Source organism: Apium graveolens, chromosome 4, assembly GCF_009905375.1.
Source record: "Apium graveolens cultivar Ventura chromosome 4, ASM990537v1, whole genome shotgun sequence".
Lineage (NCBI taxonomy): Eukaryota > Viridiplantae > Streptophyta > Magnoliopsida > Apiales > Apiaceae > Apium > Apium graveolens.
The window spans coordinates 315,573,162-315,593,905 of NC_133650.1; the positions used below are offsets into that span (position 1 = coordinate 315,573,162).

Genomic DNA, 20,744 nt, shown 5'->3' on the forward strand with positions numbered 1-20,744 from the left:
CTCACGCTCACTCATACTTCATTTTAGTGGTAAAAGAGTGTTGGTTGGTTCTGTTTCTGTGTTTGTCTTTACAGTCTGGGATATATGTTGTGGGTTTTCAACCTCATGACTGTCAATGAAAGAAAGCCATTGGAGACTGAACCTGTATCACAGAACATATGGCAATATAAAGATAAAATGTACTTAAGATCTTTAAGGAATGAAAATCATACATTTAATCTTTTGAGAGAAATGATGTACACTAGTGATTTCAAAAGATTTTAATGAAATAAGAAATCACTAATGTAGAAAGAAGTTTGATTTTCTCCTAAAACTCACTGCACATATAAAACAATATGTTTGTGCCTGATGATAAGAGAGTTAATAATATGACGACTCTACTAGTTCATATTAAACTGTAACTTCAGTTAGAGTGACATACCATGTCCTTGACGATTGCTTGAGTAGTACACTAGTTCATACCAACCTGAAGTGAGATTGTGAAGAAGAGATTGCATAGTCCAATAGATCTGCAACTGCAAAGTCCATGAACTGTGGTGCATTGACTTCCTCTTTTGACTCACCAACCAGGAGTACACTTGTACACATCTTACTAGAGTCTAATTCCAAGTGTAATGTGCATCAGGTGCCTGATATGTCGTAATATTCTCAAGTCTCGTCACTGGTGCTATATGTTAGATACTGCTTCCTGATAATAACCTAGCACAATATACAAATTTACAATGATAACATTTCCAGCTTGCAAACAACCATATCCCTCAGATAAACCTTTGCTGTTATCTCCAAAGGTAACCAGTGGGCCAACTTTCTCAACCACATTTGATAGCAGGGCTCTATCTCCGGTCATATGTCTTGACGATCCATTGTCAAGAATCCACACTACCGGTTCCACCTGTTTACTGCCCTGCACTTCAAATGGATTAGACCTTCTTCGGAACCCAAACTTGGTAGGGCCCGACATACTTGTAGAATTGACCTTTGTCAGGCAAAACAACATTCTTAACTTTAATGGTCTCAACTTTCTCAATGACTGAACATTTGACCTTGTAAACAGCCTTAACAAATTTCTGTTTAGGCTTAGGCACAAATGTCTCCTTTCTAGCCTTAGAAGGACTAGCAGTCTTAGACCTATCATGCTTCCTATTATTCACATGCTGACGAGGAGTAGTCTTATCACTAGAAACATGCTTACCATTAAAATAAGCATACATCGAATTAAAAGCACAAGACATACAATTAGCAACACCATATGCTTTATGAGAGGGATTAACAACAGGCAAATTATGCATGGTAGACATGGCAGTTTTGTTATCCAACTCATGTGTGTCTGAGTTAGTCTCAGTTGCTTTCACAACTTTGACTGGAACTTTCGACACACTTGACTTGGAAACAACCTTCTCATTAGCAAGATCTTCAGCACGCATTTCTTCTTGAATAATAGAGGAGGTCGTATCAAATGGTTCAACAATTGATCTTTTATAGAGGGGTTCATTAACACCCTTAAGCACATGTGGTACTTCCCTACCTTTAGCACATACATGAGGAGGGGAGTTTATGCCTAGTTCTCCAATAGCAGCATTGTAATCATAACCTATTCCAGATGTTTGATTAACAGCTTGCTTACTGTAGAACTCTTTAGCCTTCGAACAAGAATTGAAGTAGGCTCTAACCTTAGTCTCAAGACCGGTGATCTTGTCTTTGAGAATAGTTTCGAGTTGTCTATAACAGTTAACTCTATTCTCTAGAAAAGATACTTATTCTTTTAAATTGTCTTGATTAATGTGCACAAGTCTTAATTCATTGACCTCTTTCTCAAGGTCTTTGATCCGCTGACTTAACAGTTCATTATCACGACGAGCACAATCTAAGGAACCTCCTAGATGATAAACTAATTCAGCATCAGTAAATTTACCTCTTTTCTTGATGATGAAGCTTTTCCATCAATAACCATAAGAGCAAGATTCTCATCTTCTTCATCTTCACTATCAGTATCATCCCAGCTTCTTCCCTTTGCCAGGTAAGCCCTTTCAGAGTTACTCTTCTAATTTGAATCATAAGAGTTCTTCCTTACTTGCTTTGGCTTCCTGCATTCTGTGGCAAAGTGTCCCAACTCATTGCTGTTATAGCATCTAATGGTGCTCCGATCAACCATCCCTATTTTGTATCCACCACTACTGGTGTTAGAGGATGAAGATCCACCTGTCTGGAATCTGTTGTAGTTGGACTTGTACTTGAACTTGGGATTTCTCTTGAATCTGACATTGGAGAATCTCTTGACAATCTGGGCCATTGACTCATCTTCCAATTGCTCCAGCTCTTCCAAGGAATAAAAATCATCACTGGATTGATTTGTAGTAGGAGGATCATATTCTGCTACTAACACATTTTCCTCAGCCTTGGAAAACTATACCATTCTCTCCGACTGTTGAGATTGTTGTTGTTGACATTCAGCTACAAGAGCAGTAGATGTGCTGACCATTCTATCTTTCCCGTAGACTTCCTTCTGCTGAATCTGCTCCAACTCATAGGTTTTTAACACACTATAGAGTCTATCCGAAGAAATCTCACTCAGATCTCTAGCTTCTCTTATGGCAGTGATTCTATGCTCAAGATGAGTCGGCAGTGTTAAAAGGAACTTTTTGTTGACCTCCCTGATTTAATAATATTTTCCATTTATGTTCAGGTTGTTGATCAATGCATTGTACCTCTCAAACACTTCAGTAATTCCTTCTCCTGGATTGGATTTAAAATGTTCATACTCAGAGGTTAGGATCTCCAACTTGTTCTCCCTAACTTTCTCTGTACCTTCATTAATCACCTCAATAGTTTCCCAGATGTGTTTGGAATTTTTACAGTTCATCATAGTCTGTTCATCAAGGGATCGAGGGAATCAACTAAAATTAACTTAAGGCTGGCATCCAAGGAGGCTTCTTCTTTTTCAACAGGAGAAAAATCCTCAGGCTCTTTTGTATAGGTTCTAGCTTTGGTAATCACAACATCATCTACTATCACCTCTCGTTCAATAACCATCGGAGTTTTTGGACCCTTCTTTAACAAGTTCAGATATTTGGGATTTGCAACTTGTAAAAACAAGAGCATCTTCTTCTTCCACATGATATAATTTTCTTTATCAAATAGTGGAATTTTAACGTTTCCAATTTTTTGTGAAGTCATTATGAATTTTTGAATAAATAAAATTCAAGGAGTTGAAAAATCACAAAAGTCTAGGATCTTGATTTGTTCGGTAATCAGAAGGCTCTTATACCAATTGTTAGGTCCCAATGTGTTTGTAGAAGGGGGGTTGAATACAAACAATACCAAATAATCGAATTTAGTGCAGAATAAAAAATTGAACCAAAATTAAAGTTAAATAAAAATATTATTAAACTTGAAAGGTGTTACAACAACGGTATCGATTACAAGGGATTAATCTCAAATTAATTATCACAAATCTAGAATAAATTCGACATGAACTTTTTCTATTTTTGCAATAAAAAGATTCAAATGCTAAACGCAATTTGAGATTAAGTTCTAGGGATTTTGATCCGCTAGATAGCTACACAAGAACAAGAGAATGATTTCTAGTTGTTTGGATTTAACTTGGAAATTAGAAATTGTGATCTTGAATTTAGTAGATGAAAATGAAATATTATGCTTCTTCTTTTTCTGCTGTGTTTTTGGTTTGTTGAGAATGGATAAAAATAAATGTCTTCTGCTTCTGTTATTTTATATTTCATTCAATAGAATTGAATTGAACTGGAATGACAATCCCATAGCTGATAGGACTTTCGGTAAGACAATCCAATTATACTGGAAAGACTTTCGGCAAGACTGTCCTCTGAACTAGCATGACAATCAAACTGAACTAGCAAGACTATCTCCTTCCAGTAGAACTTTCGGTATGACTATTGAAATGGCCTGGCATGACAATCGGTATGACAATCCAGATTGTCATGCCAGTTCAATTTCAATAGTCTTACTGAATTAAACTGATTTGAATTCAATTTAAATTTAAACTGAAAAATCTTAATATTAATTCAGAATTAATTAATCAATTAATTTAATTAATCAATAAATTAATCTTTGCAGATATAATTTATTTTCTTAATTAAATTATATGACTTAATTAATTAATAGAGAATTAACAATAATCTTGAGCAACAACCACCCTTCTGAAAATCTTCTGAAAATCACTGAGAATTATGAATCAATTCCACCACTTCAATGTTGACACTCGATGTACTGTCTTGTTCATGAGTGACTAACTTCCGTGACGTTTCTTCTTGTCTTGACTTTGACAACATGATTTTCTTCAGATTAAATCCTTGTAATTCCCTGATACCCTGATGAGATCTCTGTCACTTGATTAAGTCCACAATCTTGATTTGTATCACTGAGGCTTGATCAATTTCTTGAGCTTCTTCCAGTGAAGTAATTCCTCAAGTCTGTAGATGAACATTGTTTCTGAATCCTTTGATAGATGTTACTTTATGAGATCTCTCTGATGGTAGATCCACTATTTACTTGTTACATTCTTATTTGAGTTGAGTTAAATCCTCGAATAAACAAATAGGCTATGACATATGCCTTTCATTAACTGTACAAATATTCATTTAATTTTTTTTTCGGAATTCAAGTAACTATCTTAAAAGTTAAATAAAATATGCATTTACCACAGTTATAATTATATGTATGATAAAAAGCACATGTGACAATATGGTGCAGTGGTATGAGGTTGTATAGGTGAATGAAATATCTTTAAGTTCAATTCCTACAAACCACATCTTTTATATAAATATTAAAAATAGGGTTAGTTAGACACGGGTTATTTTCTAGAGTTTTTTTTATGCATGCAATTATAATATTTTTAGTTATATTCTTATTTGTAAATGTTGTATAATGTCTAACGTATTTATTTGTGTATCATTTTCGTACAAGACATTATTAAATTACACAACATTTTCAATATAGCTCATTAAGAAATATATATATATATATTCTTGTTTGTGTTGTATAATTGTATTTAATGAATGAATATAAACAGGGTAGTCAGTGTACGTTTAAAATGAAACAAATAAACTTAATACGTAGAATGTCGTTGGTATGTTTACAAAGAAAAAGTTAAAAATTAACATATATGTTGAATATAGAGTTGACCAAAAATTTTAAATTTTATTTAAATAAACTATATAACTGGTCTATATTATTACTGATTTCTCTACTAACTTACAATTAACTTACTCAATTTAAAAAGATAAAAAATGAATAATTGAATTGAGAATTACTTGCAATCATAATATAAAATTTACACTACGGTTAATATAAAAGTTGACTTTCATGAAAAATGTTAGTTTTTGAAATTTAATGTATGTATGTTTGGAAAAATGTTAGTTTTTTTTACACTACTCTTAATAAAATAAGATTAAGTTATATGTGTGTATGTTAGCATGTGAATTATCGTATGTTACATTTCTTAGGAAATTACGATGGTTTCAATTATTTATATGTTAAATATCTGATTTATGTACATGTATAATCATTATTAATATCTAGTGAGACAATTGATTACTTAAATAACATGTATTTATAATTATTCAAAAATTAAAATTATGAAATAAATAAATTGCAATAATTTATATATGGTATTCATATTATCAGTGACAAATAATCTATATCTGTTTTTTACACGACCGAGTATCAATCATGTAACATAAAAATAAATTAAATATTGTAAGACTTATTATTAATGTTCATGATTTTTTTTCAAGAATTTGAAGGAAAAATTGTAATTATATTGTTATTTAAACTATATTTTACTTTCTTTCATTACAACTCTAATATTTCTTCATATAATAATTTAATAATATTGTATACTATTCTCCTAAAATTAAATATTTTTCAATTCAATAAAGTTTTATAAATATTATTTGAACTGGCTAATTCTTTCAAATTATTGAACAATATATTTTTTTAAATAGTATAAAATATATTGAATCAAATGCTACAATATAGTATAAATATAACTTTTATTTAAATAATTTAAAATATTAAAATAATTCAAAATATTTGTACAATATTATCTTGATCAATAAATATTGTTTATCTAAAAGAATTCTTTTTAAAATGCTAGTTTCTTTAAGTGAAAAATGAAAAATAAATCAATTTAATATATCATCGTAGTTTTTAACAAATCTCGTGAGATCTCATATCAAATTTCAAATATTTTTAAAATCGGGACAAGTTCCATAACACTATTGCGCTACTAGTGAAGTTAGTAATTTTAATACAAATAATCAATTGACTTGATCCTATTAATACCTCAAACACATCAATTTATATTAATATAAGATATCAAAAAATTTCACATTATTGGCAAGATATTCTCGTCGAACTTGTAATTTAAATTTACTAAACGTAGAATATGACAATGTTTTTCGGTTAGTCATGTAGTCAAATCACTATACCATATATGGCCTGTTGTAACGACTTTTTTCAGTGTAACCAGCTAAAGTGTGACCATAGGTGCGTTAAAATTATTTTTGGCTATCTATGATTACACATATTTTCAGTGTAATCATTGGTGTCATTTAGTGTAACCGTAGAGAAAATTAGGCATTTACTGTTACACAAAAATTGATGTTACCATTGGTCTTAAAAAGGGTGTAGCCAAAATATGAAATTTCAGACAGTCCGTATGAAAAATATAAGCGGGGAATCCAAATTTTTATAAACACAAGAGCGGGGGAATTAAATTTATTAAAATTTTACTTTTGTCCTAAAACTAACAAAACCCATCTCACACAACTCTCATATTCTCTTCTCTTAGTTCTCTCTAACTTTTCTTAAATTTCTTCTCTCTAAAAATTTTCTATCTTACTATCTATCAGGTCTCTGAATTCATCAATCGGATTCAATCGGGTCTTCATTAGGTTTTCTTGTTTCATAATGGTTTCTTAATTAATTCACTGCAATGAGGTTTTCTTGTTCTACAATCAGGTTTTTATCAGTCCATCACTCACTCTTCCTTATGGCTTCAATTGGTTCTTGTGTAAGGCCTTCAAGCTATGCTTTAACTGCTGTAATCAAGGCCTGTGCTGAGCTATCTGCTCTGGGGTTTGGTAGAGTTGTTCATTGTCATGTTTTGGCATTTGGGTATGGTTTGAATGTGTTTGTTCAGGCTAGTTTTGTTAGTTTTTACGTGAAATGTGCAAGCTGGGTTTTGCTAAGAAGGTGTTTGATGGAATACCTGAAAGAAGTGTGGTTGCTTGGAATTCGATGATTTCGGGGTACGAGCAATTTGGATATGCTACTGAGGCTGTTGCGTTGTTTTGTAGGATGAGAGATTTGGGTGTTGAGTTTAATTCCGCGACTTTTGTGAGTGTGTTATCTGTTTGTTCGCAGTTGGGGGCTATTGGTTTGGGTTGTTAGGTGCATGAATATGTAAGAAAACATGGGTTTAACTTGAATGTGGTTCTTGGTACAGCTTTGATTAATATGTATGCTAGGTGTGGAGATGTTGTTTGATTAATACACATAAGGTTGATTTGTTCTTTCATTGATTTATTTAAAAAGAGGGGTGGCAAGAAGGATAAAAAATAACATGCTCTACTGAGGAGAATCCTGTATGGAATAAAGTTGCGGTTAGGAATGCATTATCTAGGATCACTACATCTTTTGTACTTCTCTCTCATACAACCCATCTTTGTGTTTTTCTTGTCATTTCTTACATAATTTCTTCAAGCAAGTTCTGCTGTAGAATGTGCACAACAATTGTTCTCAACTTTTTCAGAGGTGCAGAACAGTTGTTCTCAGTCTAAAATCTCTTCTTCATAGAGCACGACCCTGTAAATTAGGTGGATTATGCAAGGATAATATCATTGACTTTAAACTGAATAATTGTTTAACCATATTTGATTCTCCTTTGTAGGTTTTGGGGGCAAATCTTACTCATCACCAGAACGTATATGGAATTGCAAATGTGTCAGATACTCTGCCAAGTCTTCTAATTGACACAATATCTGAAGATAAAATAGGGATGATGATGATGATGATAATGAAAGGTATGACAATAAAGAACTTTGATCCAGTAAGATATTCAGGGAGGTGGTTCGAAGTTGCTTCACTCATGCGTGGATTTGCAGGAGCAGGGCAAGAAGATTATCATTGCACACAGGTAAATACATAATAAAACTACTTTTCCACGCAGTTATCAAGAATCGTAAGTCTGTGCTTTTTCATCGCAAAGACTCTTTTTTACGATAATACGGAGCTTGGTTTATTTCACATAGGCTGTGACTTCAATTGCTACTGCATCAACATATGCTAATATAATTTGTTGCTGATTTTGTAGAGTATGACCTAAAATATTGGTACTGAAGTAAACTAGATATTTAGACCTCTTGAAGCATACTAAATGTTTAGACCTCTTTGTCAATTAATCAGAGACATAATATCATGTTTACTGCTTAGAGATAAGCCACAAGTGTATGAAACATTTGACATGTAATACTGCATAATAACAAAATGGCGGTCTTTTTCTTTATTATTCACTATAAGGAACTTTAAAAGGTAGTTTTATCTTTCTGATCAATCAGTTATTCCATCTCAGGGAGTGTATACATTTAACGAGAAAAAAGCTGCAATCCAGGTTGATACCTTTTGTGTTCATGGGGTTCAGATGGATACATCACTTGTATAAGGGGAAATGTTCAGTGTCTCTCAGACGAAGATCTGGAGAAAAATGTAACAGATCTAGAGAAGCAAGAAATGATAAAAGGGAAGTGTTATCTACGATTTTCGACATTGACGTTCATTTCTAAGGAACCTTATGATATGATTGCTACTGATTATGACAATTATGCTCTTGTCTCTGGGGCAAAAGACAAGAGTTTTATTCAGGTAATCTCCTGTTGTCTTTAGACATTCGGTATTCTCTTGAAATTTATTAAATTTTCATGACATTCAGTGGAGTAGGGTCTTTAGAATGTTTCCTAAAACACTGATTAGTGCTTTTAAAATAATATAAGCTAAAAACGGAGATCATCCCACTAAATAATCTTTGAACTTGAATCTTATATAGTTACTTACGTATATAAATGCATTGAACTTAACCTATTTAGAAACCAACCAGTTTCAGATTCTTTTTGCAAGAGAGATATGTGCCAGCATGAAGAGTGAAAGACGAGAAAAAATCTCACTTTGTATCAGACGTAAGATGCTACATCATTCGATTAAAACTCCCCGTGATGTGAAATATCCTTTTAATATAATTAAATAGGATCTTTCACATCACCAGGGTCTATAAGTTTTATCCGAATGAAGTAGTATTTTACATCTGATGTATTGTTAGATTTTTCCCCCTAATGCTCTTAGAAGATCAACCAAGGCAGTTCGACAAAAGGAGGTCTTGTTCTGACCACCGTCATGGGCTCTAGATGCCCTGGATGCAGCTGTGCAAACTTGTGGAGCTCCCGAGAGCAGCCGAAGACTACGCAACTGGAATACTTTATGCAGTTGAACTCTATTTTGGTTTGATATTGTAAATCATGATCTTGATGTGGTCTATTAGTTTTAGTTTCTAGTCACTACTAGAATTCTGTCAATAGACATTGGTCCTTAGACATCGGTTGCTCAGACGACCGATGTTAAAGTTCATTTAGACATCGGTTATTTTAAAACCGATGTTACTTATTGTTTTAGACATCGGTCCAGAAAATAACCGATGTCTATACTTATTTTTCAAAAATGAAAAACGTTAGTTAGACATCGGTTTTCTATATAATCGATGTCTTTGTTTTATAGACATCGGTTGTATTTTACAACCGTTGTCGATGGTTAACTTAAAAAAAATTAAAAAAAAATGCGGAAACTTTCCCCCCTTATTCCCCAAATATTCCCCCCCTTAACCAAAAAAAAACCCGTTTCTCCCCCCTAATTATTTTTCATGTCTCTCTCTCACTCTCACTCTCTCTGCTCTCTCTCTCACTCTCACTCTCTCTGCTCTCTCTCTCTGAGCTCACTCTCTCTGGTTCTCTTTCCCTCTCTCTTCCATCTCTCTGCTTCTCTCCCTCTCTCTCTTCCATCTCTCTCTATCTCACACACACACCATATCAGTTTATAATAAGTACATAGGTTTTAATTAAACCCCAAATTGAAGAACACCATCAGTTAATCAAAATCCATCTACGAGAAACCCGAATTTCTGAACAGGTATGTTTGTTCATTTAGGTTTGTATGTTCGATTAGGTTACATTTGTTCAATTAGGGTTTGTTCATAAATTTTAATGGGTTTTTTTCCTTTTTGAACAGGTTTTGAGATTCATTGAGCCAAATAAGGTTTGTACTCTAATTTTATATTTTTTCTTGAGTTGTTTTAAATATGCATGTATATATATTTACATAAATCTGCATTTTTTTAACATAAATTAGGTTTGTGTTCTTGTGTTTATATATTTAGGTTTGCCTAAATATATCAATTAGGTTTGTTATTTGCATGTATTTTTCTTTTTTAGTTGATATCTTCCGATTTTTGTCCGTTTAAAGTTTTAAGTAATAGTATGTTTTTAAATTCGATTTTGTCCATTTGCAGATTATCTCATCAAGTCTCGGAATTTGACAGTGCCTGCACATTTTACTTCAAGAAGGAGGTTAGAAATTCTTATTCGTTTGTTTTTTTCCTTTTTTTGTATACATTATGTAGGAAGGGATTCACCAGTAACCGATCTGTCATTATTTATGTATACATTATTTGATTTGGATTGTTGTTTATGTATCAGATTTAGTGTATCGTTCTCTTTTAATAAATGAGATGCCATATGGGTGAAAATTGTTGGTTGGTTGGATGGAAAATTGTTGGTTGATTGGATTTTACCATATGGAGTTTTCTGGTTCATGCAAAAACAGAGATGCTCAGTTTAATTATAATAGAAACAGACATCACATTGTTATTAAAACCGATGTTAAAAAACCATAAATAACATTAGTTTACACATATAAAAGCAATGTCTTAAACTCACAAAGACATCAGAAAAATAAAATATTCGATGTTAATAAAGGAATATTAGCACATGAAAACAGGGTAATAACATCGATTTAAAAATAAATACCCGATGTCTATTTATCATACTAACATCGGTTTTTTAGAAAACAACTGATGTCTATTATCAACATTGACATCGGGTACTTAGAAAATGATCGATGTCTATTATCAACATTGACATCGGGTACTTAGAAAATGATCGATGTCTAATAAGATATAGACATCGGTTTTTTATTTTTAACCGATGTTATTTTATAAATATTGATTGTGTGTTATAGTTTTAAACAGGCCTAATCGTCCTAATATTACATTTCTGAACTTGACATTAAACAATTATATAACATCAATGTGAATTAGACATCAGAAATTTTTCAGAAACGATGTGTAATATTACATAGACATCGGTTTTTAACCGATGTCTATGAGAAAATACATTTAACATCAGTCGCGAAGACATCATACATTTTTTACATAGACATCGGTTAAAAACCGATGTCTAAGGTCTTTTTTCTAGTAGTGAGTACTTGTTTTGGTATGGTTGGTGGTTGGTAGGCTTGGAACTTGTTGGTGGTTGGTGGTACTTGAATTGGTTGGTGGTATCAAGTTATTTTGCTTGCCTTGGATTGTTGGTAGTAGTTTATTTAGATTACCTTGGATATATTGTTGGCAGTAGTTATATTTTGGCTGCTTATGTATTGGATTGTCATTGTGGATTTTGGATTGAAATGGTTGTTGGTTATGTAATGGGAAGTGGTATTTTCAAACACTATATTGTCTTTTTTTTTAAATAAAGTGTTAGCATAGCCTTTTAATGTGTAGCCACTGTGATGTAAATGGTCACAATTTGATGTTAGTAATACTTTAAAAGTGTAGGTAAAGCCAACAAAAACTGTTAGTAAAGCTAAATAATGTATATTAAAAACATGTTACCATATATAAAAAGTGTTACCAATGAAAACAGAGTTTTTCAAAAAAGGGGTTTTGGTAACAACAATTTGATGTAACAAAAAAAATTACTGGTGTGACTATAAGTCTATGGTTACAATACTCAAAATGTTACTATAAATGTGAAAGTATAGGCGTATACCATCTATGGGCACAGTTTTGTTAATGTAACCTAAAAACTGAAAAGTGTAAACATAGACCCCTAAGGTAGCGGCCACATTGGTTACGAACTGTTTTTTCACAAAAGTGTAACCATAGCCCTTTTTTTTAACTTAGAGCCACACTTTTTGGCCTTGAACAACACTTTTTTTACTGTTACAATAGGCCACTTATGTTGTAGTGAATTTCGAGTATTTTTTGAACAATGGGCCAAATTCTGATTTCAAATTCAAAATAAACTAAAATTCATTGACTCATTATAATTCGAACTTATCTAAATATTTATTATCAATCTAGATTATTTATATATAGGCGATTCTATTTTCAATATTTTCTTCAAAAATTATATATGTACATTTTAATTACTTTTTATAATAAAAAATATGTTAAAAATATATGAAATATATTTTCAAACTAAAAAATAATAATAAATAAGATAATAATCCATTTATGTACTATGCCTAACTTTATATCTGGAATTCAGTTCTTTAAAATTAATTGTACAAATATTCAAGTAACTATCATTTTTTTTGCGGAATTCAAGTAGCTATCTTTAAAGTTAAATAAATTATTCATTTAGCACACTTACATATTATGTGTATGATAAAAGCACATGTGACAATATGATATAGTGATACAAGGTTGTATAGAAGAATGAAGCAACTCGAGTTAGATTCCCACAAACACAACTTTTATTTGTGCTATTATATATAGAAGAGATGTGCGCATGACCAAAGATGCACACTGAAATTTTAGGGGTTTTATATCAAAGTGGCCACCCGGCTTGTCAAAATCTATCACTTAGAACACCAATCTCCACGGCGACTCATTTAAAATATTAAACTCATATATTATATCACGCTGTTATCCTATTTTTTAAATTTGAACGGAAAACGTTAATTTTTTCAAAACTTCCGTTAGTTTATAAACAAACGTTCGAAAATGCTGAGTTGGTCCTCCACATATGTTCCACGTATTGATTACTTGGCAACTGACATAACACAGGAGAGTGAGACTTATAAACATAACCCGACTTAGCCAAATAACCCCTTATATTGGTGGCTGAATTATATTTTGGGGATAAATAAAAACCCTAATGTAAACACAACGACACTATCAAGCTCCTATATTCAAGAGATTGTGGACAATTAAAGTAACTCGTAACTATCTTTCGACAAGGTAACTATCATTCCTTTCTGTATTGTTCATTTTTTGTTGTGTATATTGTTCGATAAGGGATTTCGTTTGATCATTTTGTGTAATACTTGTTTGTTTCTTACTTATTCGTTCATAATAAGTGCATATACGATTGTAATTTCTTATATGTTGAATGCATGTGACAGTATGTTGATGAATATAGAGATACAGCTGCTAACAAGAGTTAGAGAGAAGCGAGATGAGATGAGAAACTGCAATTTGCAGCTGTGCCCCAAGATAATGAAAATACTTGATGAAAGAATCACTCAATCAAGAAAGTGGAGGGCAGCTTGGGATGGCCCGAGCAGATATCAAGTAAAGTACAACACAAGGTTTGTCACTGTTGATTTAGACAAAAGGTCATGTGATAGCATAAATTTTGACCTAACTGGGATTCCATGTCCTCATGCCTTAGAACATTACAATAATAGTTCATTACAATAGCTTGCCAAAGAACATTGCAATCATTTCATCAAGGTAAATACTTTATTCTACTGGTTGTCATTTCCCTACCAACACAGATTGTAAGAATAATAACAATTAAACATGCTATAACAGTACATAAATTAGTCTTCTGAGCTTGTTTTTGCTTCTTGATCAACTTTATTTTCTTCTTTTTTTTACTCAATTTCTCCTCAACTTTCAACAGTTTCTCCTCCACCTTTGATATTTTCTCCTCAAGACTATGATTCCTCTGGTTCAGTTCAACAATAATATTTTTGGCTCTACCACACAACTCCTCATCCATCCACAAGAAAAAATTACAACCTCTGTCCTCCTGAAAGTAAAATACAAAATCGATTAAATTTGATTCTACATAATTACAAATGAAAACAACTCAAATATTTACCTTTCTTTTCAAACAACTCCGGAAACGCCTTCCAGGATTTTTCGAAGTCCATGACGTACACAATCGAGTATTAATACCGCAATAACAAAAAATCAAGTTCTGATCAGATTTAATAGATGATGAATTCGACATAGCGGACATGTGGTTTATGGACAAAGATTATGATAGTTCTAGATCTAATTACAAAGATATGTAGAGAATAAAGAGAAATTGATATGTTGAATATGAAACCCTAATATATATATATATGTGTGTATGATATCTGTAAAAGGGGTTCAAACGGGAGGGAGGGTCAAAGCGGGTCAAAATAGCCGTTACTGTGTGGACTTGCCATGTCAGCTGACACCTAAGCCTCACCGTTAATTTTTTTTAATAAGATAACGGCGTGATATAATATATGAGTTTAATGTTTTAAATAAATGGCCGTGGGGATTGGTGTTCTAAGTGATAGATTTTGACAAGTTGGGTGGCCACTTTGATATAAAACCCGAAATTTTAGTAGAAGTAGGCTGAGTTGAGATTTGAGAGGCTTTCTTTGGACCATTATCTGCAGGCTCCATCCTGTTACAACGATACCAGGGGACCGTTTGGATTGTTGATATAAATGAGAAATGAAAATAATATAAAATTAAATTCCGATTTTCGCTAACCTAACTTATTATTTTATCATGAATCATACTTTTATTATTAAAATAATCTGTGGTTTGTGATAATATACCGCACACCTGATAGTTCGGTATGATAAACAACCTTCAGATTTTGTAAGTTTGGTAGAAGTACAATTTATCAATAATAGTTCATATATCTAAGTCAGAGCAACTCCAATTTAATATTATAACACTATAATATTAGCATTTGATATAATTTTTATCCAAATTGGCCATAATTCATAATATTTACTATACTTTTTTTTGTTGAAAAAACAAATTTATTTTCATAATATTTCATTTATATCCAAACAAAGTGTTTCCTTTTGAATAAATATCTCATATCTATATTTATACATTTAGTGTAAAATAAAATATAAATGGATTGAAACTAATTTTGTAAATGATATAATTTTGACTATAGAATATAAGCAGCCAGTTATGAGACCTTTTGAGATATATCTAATAACAAATTCGTGCGGATTTGACCCACAACGGATAGTATCATCCTAATACGGAGTTAAAAACATATCAAAACTTGAGTGTGGTTTATCAAAAGGTTTTAAATTCAATTTGTTTTCTTTCTTGAGCATACAATGCATGCATATATTTTATTGTTATCAGACAAAATCTTTATATTAATCATGACATTAATTCTCCCTTTACTTTGATACCACATGATCATATTAATACTTTTAGTAATACTCTAATTGTATATTGATTCATCTTCACTTTGTGAAAAAAGGTGCATCCAGCTAAAAGCAATGAATTACAACCTCTACTTTTTGTTTTCATTAGTGCATAATATGGTTATAATGTTTCTCGCGCCCATAGTTAAATGTTGATTAGATGGATTATGTTAGAATATAAGATCTTGAAAAAGGTCATTCTCTGACATCTTGAGGTTTTAGAGTAACTGGTTCCTTAACAGATTATGCTAATCCTTTTTTTAGTTGCATGTGTGTCAATATGCTCGACCAACCATGTTCCATTAGGGCCATAATTTGGTGGCGGTCGACGGCTTGGTAATTAGATTATACCTAAGTAACTTTTTTTTGTCAGAATTAACCGAGTTATGATTAAGCAAGTAATTTGTTTTTTTGTCAGCCTTAATAATGTCTTCCCTAGGCCTAGTTATGATTAAGGAACAAGTTCATCTAAAATTCCAAGATGGTAAACATAACCGCTTTTAAAGTTTGAATGCCCTGTACGAATTTTTGAAATGACGCCTCTATTGTTGAAAATCGTAAAGGTATAATTTACATGCATTTAAATCACTATGCAATAATGCAAACAAACAAATGATATTAATATTCACCATGATCAAATGCATTTACATGTATAAATGCATAAATTCATTTTGTATACAACATTTGCATAGTTTTGTACCCTAAACATTCGTCTTGGTCGTTTTACCCAAAAGTCGGTCCTGGTAACGGACGACGTCTTACGTCTTACGTGATCTTATATCACTTAACATGCACCTTTTTGGAATATCAAAGTGTTATCCTGCCTTTAATAAAAATTGTACTTGAAATTAGTAATTTTATTTTAAACTAGCATTAAAAAACGAATTCATACTTACATTAGGTTGCCATTAATCGAATTAAATTCAAATTCGACCTTTATCTGATAAATAATTTTAATTTTACAAAAAATATTAACAACTCCCGAGATCATACACTAAATGTTTTGTTAGCGAGACTAATGTTAACAGACGGGAGTAAACATTCAGTCGTTAGTATAGTGATATATCCCTCACTTCTTTTATGAAATGTCTAGTTTCGAAAATTGTCAAAGACGAGGAAGGTGTGAGGGTAACTTTTAAAAATAATACTGACACAGATTTTAGATCTATCTGTTTGGGCTCAACTTATCTCAAAGCAAACTAGGTCCAAACTAAATGGGCCGCCTACAGTGTGGATAGAGCCGGAGATACAACCCAAGGAAACTTGTTTACACATTTTAGAGTTAGGGCTGCGCAAGCATTTGAGTTAAAATTAATTTTTAATCGATAACATTATTTCTCAACATCGGATTTTCGGTTAATATAAGTGTTCTAAAAATCGGTATAGGCGGTCGCCTAAGCGGCGCCTAGGCGCTAGGTGATGATAACACGTCCCGACTCGGACCTGGGCGATAATTTAGGCGTTTTTTCAAAAAATTGGGTAAAAATCGGGATTAGGCGGGCTAGTCGGTCAAAAATCGGTCCTAGGCGGTCTAGGCGGAAAATAATTAAAAAAATATTTTTTTTACGTTTTTATAATTTTAATTCATTAATTTCATAATTTCACACAATATCATGTCAATTTCAAATATAAAGTATTAGTAAAAAGTAACAAGTAATCTAATATATTTATTTTCTCACTTCAAATATAAAAATAACATATTATAATTAATTTAAAAGTGTGAATTAAAATATAGTTAATATTGTAAAAACAATAATTAGTACATAACGCATCTCAAATGTGTAGATATTGTTTAATATCATTCTAATTTCTTTTTTCAAACAAATATTTGACATATTGATCATTATATAATTATAAAAATTAAAAATGATATTTATATTCTTCCGATTAATGTTCCGATTAATCGGTCCGATTAATCTCCGACTTGCCGATTAATCTCTCAAAGGTACCCTCACCGCCTTGGCACGCCTAGAGATTTCTGGAATACTGGTTAATATTAATGTCCCAAGGGTAAAATGGTGCGGGTGATGATGAAAAATATTCATTTCTTGAGTGAATTATTCGAAAATACCCATTTTCAAAATATATAGCTGAAAATACCATTTAATTACACAATTTTTAATTGAGTAAGTGTAATACATATTGAGAATTGGGTATGTCGAAAAATTACTATAGATACGTTTTTTCATTTTAGGTATTACAAAAAAAAACTGGACACCCAATTTGATAAATGTGTATTTTAGGTATTTGTATCATGTACGATTCACGTCATTATACTCGATAAATGGGACATGGGAAGACCTACTAGAAAAATATTAGAAGGAAAATATGTAATCCCAAAACGAACATGTACTTGAGTTAGGATGGATCTAAAAACTTTTACTTAAAGACTATTGAGCTGTCTGGAAGATTTGTGGGTCTAATAAGAAAAATATTTAAAGGTCTCTTAAAGTGAATTTTTATTATAAAAATCCAATCGCAATGTTAGCGTAGAGAAGAATGTTTGTGTATAAAATTGGATTTTTCTAGTGTGTATTCATGAGCATGTTAAGAGTTGGTACTTGATGAGGTATCACAAAATAGTGGTGGAGCGCTCATTAATAATGATAGACCCGTGTATGTACAAAAATCTCCACTAATAAAACTTTTACAATTCATTAATTACACTTTTTTAGAATGTGCTCATGAGCATACACTAGACAAACCGTATAAAATTTAGTACAAATAGTTCTTACCTAATATTCCGATATCAAGAAACAATATTTGAACCTCTTTAATAAAAACAAGACTATTACTTTTGAAAACTAGTTCTATAACTATTTTTTTAGTTGGGATTGAAAAAAAAAATACCAAATAATATATATATATATATATATATATATAACACAATAAAATCAATAACATATAAGGTTAATATCTTTTACATAAGAAATGTGAAAGTTAAACAACTTCTAAATTAAATTAAGTATCAAGACTATGTGCCTATTTGACAAATCTTATAAGCCAGCTTATTGGCTTATAAGTCCGTAAAAATTTATTGATGAGTGTTTGTCAACCCAATTTATAAGTTGAATTTACAATTTATAAGCTGATAAGTTAAATATTAATTTTAAAAATATATATTTTTAAATATTAATCTAACTTAAAATATAAGAATTAAAATAATTATATTTAAAAATTATTTATTTTAGTTCATTTAAAAAAAATCTGACTTCAATTAAATTATCCAAACACTTGTATAAGTTATAAGCATTTATCAAATTATCACTTATTAATTACTTATCCGATTTAAGTTATAAATTATTTATTTTAAAATTTCCAAACGGGCACCGTATCTATCTATTCAAACATACAAATATATAATACATAAAAATATATAATACATAAATTTTATATGGTACAGCCAGAAGTAAGTGGGTCCAGTGCGCCATGCTTCTCATATTTTAATTTTTATTAGGCCATTTTTATGATTTTTAAAAAAACTATTGAGGAAAAGAAGTCAAAATTTATTTACGGAACACAGGTCGGGTGAAAAACCAAAATACCCATCATTTGGGGAAATTTGTCTAAAATGCTGACTGGCGGGGAGTTTCGTCCTAAATACCCACTGAATACGCATTACTGACATGCAGATTCTATTTTTTTTTAATTTGTAAAGAGCACGCATGTACAGAATGCGTGTTCCTTTTTTGAATTTTAGCGAATACGCATCTTGAAGATGCGTATTCTTACTAATTTCAAAAAAAACACGCATTCTTGTAATACGTGTTCTTTACAATTTTTAAAAAGTCTAAATACGCATGTGTGTAATGCGTAATATGTGGGTATTTAGGCTGAAATTAGTGCATACGGATATTTTGGACACTGCAAGCTGAAAACTGGTGTATTTTGGGCATTCTTTTCACATATGTGACCGTGTCTTTACCGGATCTTCGTGGGTGCCGCAGTAAAAAAAACCCCCGGAAAAAAACGGGAAAAAACAGTGGAAAACAGTGGAATTTCAAAATTTCCAACAAAGTGGGTGAGGCCAACCTAGCACTCTGACACGGCCGAGTAAGGCAGCAGGTGACAGATAAACGACAACTGTTTGCTTGGGAATTTCAATAACGTGGGCATGTATTTACACTATAATAATCATACATCTTGCGGCCTTGCAAACATTCATTAATCCTTTTACCGGTTGTAATAATCGAAATCGGGTATAATTTGGTTCAATTACTCTTCAATAATTTTAATTTTTAAATAAATAAATAAATAATACTATATATTTGTTAATCTACTAAATTATTAAATTACTAGATTTATTCTATTTATTCTACTAAATTTCGACTACAACTTATCCTATTATTCAAAAGTAAATAAATAGTGTTATATAACTGTTAAACTACTAAATTCTTAACTCTATACTATACGATTACGATACTATAATAACCAGAATGAGATATAATTTGGTTAAACGGTTATCCCCTAATTTTGATTATTAAATAAAGAAAGAAATAGTATTATATATCCGTTAAACTACTAAATTGTTAAACTACTAGATATATTCTACTTACTCTACTATACTTCGACCACAACTTATCTTATTATTAAAAAATAAATAAATAGTATTATATAACCATTAAACTACTAGACATAGTTTTCCTATTCTAGTAAATTATGATCACATGTTATCTTAATTTTTTTATAAATTTATAATTTTTATATAATTATATAAATATATTAAAATTATAATATAATATAATAAATAAAAATTTGAAATATTAGCATAGCCCGTGCATCGCACGAAATTTAATCTAGTATGATTAAAACTTAAAAATTATCCTGCTTTTCTTGAATTCCCAAACCTAGAATGATGATGTCTTGCCTCTATTATCTGTGAAATTGAGGTGAAATTAGGTTGTTTAAAATTATCGACATCAATGTGAAGTTGCAAGTCTAGTCACACACCACTCTTGTTCTCCAACTTAAACACACACAAATGAGAACCTAATTTTTTTGTCTTTTAACAAATCATTTCACCTCCAACTTCCTGAACAAATAAATTGTATTTACCATATATATATATGTAAAATATATATTTTATATATATATATGTAAAAAAATATACATATATTTTTTTGTATTGGACACGTTTGCCAATGCACACTTTTGTTTGTTAATATCTTTAAATTCGTATTAGTATTAAATATAAAAATTTCACTGTATTAAAGTACTGA

The 20,744-nt window shown here is 31.2% G+C and overlaps 1 pseudogene; it reads left to right on the forward strand.

Annotated features, from left to right (window-relative positions):
• Window positions 1-7,027: 7,027 nt before the first annotated feature.
• On the forward strand, window positions 7,028-10,717 carry LOC141720268 (uncharacterized; annotated as a pseudogene).
• Window positions 10,718-20,744: the final 10,027 nt, after the last annotated feature.